General features: G+C 44.0%; 1 protein-coding gene across 1 annotated transcript in view; it reads left to right on the top strand.

The window, feature by feature from the left end:
* Positions 1-2,500, top strand: part of f2 (coagulation factor II (thrombin)) — a 78,883-nt gene that overhangs the window by 130 nt on the left and 76,253 nt on the right. The gene's annotated exons all lie outside the window — the stretch shown is intronic.

Below are 2,500 nucleotides of genomic sequence, written 5' to 3'. Positions count from 1 at the left end.
AATCTGATGGTGCGTTCAGGTGCTCCGAAATAAACCAGAAATTACCATAAAACACAAGTCATCAATTGTCAAAATCTGGATTGATTTATAATCTGCCAATTGATCAATGACGTTTGGAATTAACAGGTTTTTTTTCTTGTTAGTTTCCTGTGAGAACTAGAAAGGTTTTCATTGGTTAAGGACTGCCCCAGTAGATGTGAGCTTTAGCCCCAGATAAAACCCAGATATTACGCCCCTTCAGGGTAATTATTCACAGCTAGGCTCCCACCTGGAGGTCAAAGGTCACGCACAACGGGCCAGCTGTTCAGGGATGTTTTCACAGTGGACGAGCTAACTCAGCGATGACAGAATTAGACAATACACTGATGAAGTTAGATAGAGCCGCGTTGCCACGGTGAAACTCTCTCATACCTTACATTAGTGTCGGCTCATGTGATTGGTCGTTTTATTATTTCAAAAGAAATCCAGTAAAATGTGGGAAAAAATCCACGGTGAGACTGTAACACACACAGACACACACACAGACACACACACACACAGAAACACATGCACAGACACACACGTATACACACACTCTCTCATACTTTACATTAGTGTCGGGTCATGTGATTTGTTTTCTGGTGGTGAATCGATTTGATTGGTCTTCAGAAAGCGCACACACACACACACACACACACACACACACACAGAAACACACATGCAGACACACACACACACACACACACACACACACACACACACACACACACACACACACAGATACACACATGCAGACACACACACACACACACACACACACACACACAGACACACAGATACACACATGCAGACACACACACACACACACACACATAAACCCACATGCAGACAGACACACACACACACACACACACATAAACCCACATGCAGACACACACACACACATACACACAGATACACACATGCACACACACACTGACACGCACACACACCCACAGGTACACACACACACACGCAGACACACACACAAACCCACATGCAGACACACACACACACACACACACACACACACACGAGCATACACACACACATAAATCCACATGCAGACACACACACACAGATACATACATGCACACACACACACACACACACACACACACACAGAAACACACCCACCCACCCACACACACAGAGGTACAGATACACACACGCAGACACACACATAAACCCACACACACACACACACACACACACACACGTACAGATACACACACGCAGACACACACAGAGGTCCAGATACACACACACAGACACACACACACACACAATAAAGACGAAACTCTGAGATTAAAGTGAGGAGCTGAGGATCAGACTTTATATTTCTGACATGTCTGTAAATATATAAAACACATATTCACACCTTCACAAAAAGCTGATTCAACATTTTCAACAGGAAGTAGAACTCCGACATGTGACCAACAGCTGAGAGGAAACTAGGGGTTCAACAGTAAGGGCTAGCTCACCAGTCCTTGTCGCAGCGGCCGCAGGTTCGACTCCGCCCCTCCGGCCATTTGCTGCATGTCGTTCCTCTCTCTCTCCCCTTTCACATCTTCAGCTGTCCTATTATAATAAAATGCCTAAAATGCCCCCAAAATAAATAATCTTTTATAATAACGTTGGAAATTTATGACAATAAAAAAAAAGTGACGCTTTTATTTTGAAAAAAGGGACAAAAACGTCACAAAAAAAGTGATGCTTTTATTTTGAAAAAAGGGACAAAAACGTCACAAAAAAAGTGATGCTTTTATTTTGAAAAAAGGGACAAAAACGTCACAAAAAAAAATGAAGTTTTAATTTGAAATTTTGACCCAGAGACACAGTAAGTTGCTCATTGGTCGAACTAATGTTCAACAGGAAGTAGACAGAATTTGGGGAAACACACGTGTCATCAGAGGGGAAAATTAGGGGGCGCAAATTAGTCGACCAATCAGAACCCAGTGAGCAACGGACTGTGTGTCTGTGTGTGTGTGTATTTTTGTCTTTCTCTGTGTGTGTGTGTGTGTGTCTCTGTGTGTGTGTGTGTATGTGTCTCTGTGTGTGTGTGTGTCTCTGTGTGTGTGTGTGTGTGTGTGTGTGTGTGTGTCTCTGTGTGTGTGTGTGTCTGTGTGTGTGTCTCTGTCTGTGTGTGTGTGTCTGTGTGTGTCTGTCTCTCTGTGTGTGTGTCTCTGTGTGTGTGTGTGTGTGTGTGTGTGTGTGTGTGTGTGTGTGTGTGTGTGTGTGTGTGTATCTTTGTCTCTGTGTGTGTGTGTGTGTGTGTGTCTGTGTGTGTGTCTGTGTCTGTGTGTGTGTCTGTGTGTGTGTGTGTGTCTCTCTGTGTGTGTGTGTGTGTGTGTGTCTCTGTGTGTGTGTGTCTGTGTTTCTCTCTGTGTGTGTGTCTGTGTGTGTGTCTGTGTGTCTGTGTCTGTGTGTGTGTGTGTGTGTGTGTGTGTGTGTGTTTGTCATCAGAGCAAAAATTAATTAG

Source organism: Perca fluviatilis, unplaced genomic scaffold (assembly GCF_010015445.1).
Source record: "Perca fluviatilis unplaced genomic scaffold, GENO_Pfluv_1.0 PFLUV_unplaced_scaf_5, whole genome shotgun sequence".
Taxonomy (NCBI): Eukaryota; Metazoa; Chordata; class Actinopteri; order Perciformes; family Percidae; genus Perca; species Perca fluviatilis.
The sequence above is the reverse complement of the archived record's forward strand: the minus strand, read 5'-3'. Positions and strand labels throughout refer to the sequence as shown.